Consider the following 2153-nt stretch of genomic DNA (forward strand, 5'->3'; position numbering starts at 1 on the left):
GGGTCATACAGCTCTCAGAGCTCATCTGTTCAAGATGAAACTTGCAGAACAAGAAGACTGCAGACTGTGCGGAGGCGATAAGGAGGGCGTCATCCACATTTTATGTGAATGCCCCCTATTAGCACTCCGTCGCTATAAAATCTGGGGCCAGGCTTTCCTGAAACCAGAGGACTTACAACAAGCGGCTGTCACCAGCCTTATTAGCCTAGTGAGAAACACAGGGCTGGGGCTGTGTGACTGACCGAAACTAAGGCGGAAGTTACAAAAGATCGTATGATTTAGGTGACTCTGGGCGCTTTAAGTGACCAGCCGCACTTTTTCTATTCTTCTTCTATTATTGATTCTCAATGATTCTGAATTAGAGATGTAAAATGGCAGTCATTTTTGAGATCGCGTCATGTGACCAAAAAATTACGGGCATGTGACGCACGAATTTCGTAACTACACACGATAATTTATAAGCAAATTGTTGTCAAACCATCTATATGGATACATAATCACGGTAAAACTCATTTCTAATTTGTGACTGTCATAAATCACATAGCTTCATCTCTAGATAGATGTAAAATCACCGTAATTTTTATTTCAAAATGCACATTAGGCTAATGCAAAATGAATTCAAAGAAAAAATGACTGTTATTTTTTCTTGGCCTATTGGGACGGTCATAGAAGGGGGGGGGGGGAATTGTGACAGTTGTGGAAAACGTCTCGTCATATGACCATCGATGATGGGTCATGTAATGCATTCGCAGCTCTATCTGAATCTTAGTTTAAAAAAAAAACGAATTCTCAACTCTGTGGAAAGGTTGAGTGTAAATTGAAAGGCAATTGATGATAAAAAATTCAATTTTCAAAATACAAATCTGAAAATAAATTGAGAGACAATTGAGAATCAAAAATCCCATTGTCAAAAAAAATCCAGTTCTCAACTCTCAGAAAAACTTAAGATCAGATTGCGAGATTATTCAGAATCAATAATCCAATTTTCAACTCTAAAAAAAAGTTGGGAGTAGATTGAGAGATAATGGAGAATCAAAAATTCAACTCTAAACTTTTTTTACGAATTGAGAGTTAGATTTATTGAAAGAATTCGGAGATTTTCATTAATTAAAAAGCACTCAGAAGTTTTGTGGCCGTTTCNACAAACTTTTTTTGCGAATTGAGAGTTGGATTTTTTTCTTTTTGAAAATCGGATTTTTGATCAGAGAATCGGCGAATTTTCTCAAAAATTTTCTATATTGGCGGTTTTTCCGAAATTTAGCGTAAATACGGTGATTTTTATTTGTATTGTTTTTTTTTGTTTTTGACAATTATTATTATTATGATTATTATTATTATTATGATTATTATTATTGTGGCGGTTGTAGGGTGGTGGAATACGGAGTGTTGATCCATTTCCAAGAGTGGGAGTGAGATGCACGAATGCTTGGTACCCGTGGGCCCTCATTGTGTTACACTCCTGGGGCCATATTCTCGACGTTAGTGAATAGTCCTTCGTCCACGAATCGACGTTCGTTGACGAACTGCGTATAGTAGTTGTATAGCACATTCGTTGACGATCGCCGATTCGTGCACGAAGGAGAATTCACCAACATCGAGAATAGGGCCCCTGAGCTATCTCGCTCGACAATCCTCAGATCCGTGTTTCAACATTCGGGGATGTCGGTGGCGTCATCTGGCACATTCCAGTGTAACTGAGGGAAACAGTATGGCGACAGCTGATCGCAAAGAGGATAGACCTGAGCAGAGGCCCGGATCGGGGTGTTTGAATGACTCCAAAAATGTTAGTTGGTAACCCACGGGAAAGGCGGCGTCCCGGTCGAATTGTCGGTAAATGTGAGCCGGGTGCGTGAGTAACTCGGCAGTAGCAGTTCTGCTGTGACAGGGACAGGTTCGGAGGGGGACTTTTGTCCTCCTTGTACTCAATGTTTACTTTATGTTTTTCAGTTGATATATTCGCCGACTAATTAATATTAAGGGATGAAACAAAGACTGTTCAATGGAGAATTAAATTCGCCATCCATTAACCCCCGTTTCATCCCTTAATCTCTGCAATAAAAAAATTAATATTGCGACGAAAGTCACGGCGCTATAAGAAACCCAATGTTTTCTCGGCGCAGAGTGACTCCCCAATAATTCGCCGGCTAATTAAA

General features: G+C 39.8%; 1 protein-coding gene across 1 annotated transcript in view; it reads right to left on the bottom strand.

Annotated features, from left to right (window-relative positions):
• Window positions 1–1592: 1592 nt before the first annotated feature.
• The window catches only part of LOC107042672 (protein KRI1 homolog), a 132557-nt gene continuing 131996 nt past the window's right edge, over window positions 1593–2153 (bottom strand). The window contains exon 5 of the mRNA XM_015263817.1: window positions 1593–1694. The gene's annotated coding sequence lies outside the window, so the exon portion shown is untranslated. The remainder of the gene's footprint in view (window positions 1695–2153) is intronic.

This window comes from Diachasma alloeum, unplaced genomic scaffold (genome assembly GCF_001412515.2).
Source record: "Diachasma alloeum isolate Michigan unplaced genomic scaffold, Dall2.0 Dall_scaffold_00500, whole genome shotgun sequence".
Taxonomy (NCBI): domain Eukaryota; kingdom Metazoa; phylum Arthropoda; class Insecta; order Hymenoptera; family Braconidae; genus Diachasma; species Diachasma alloeum.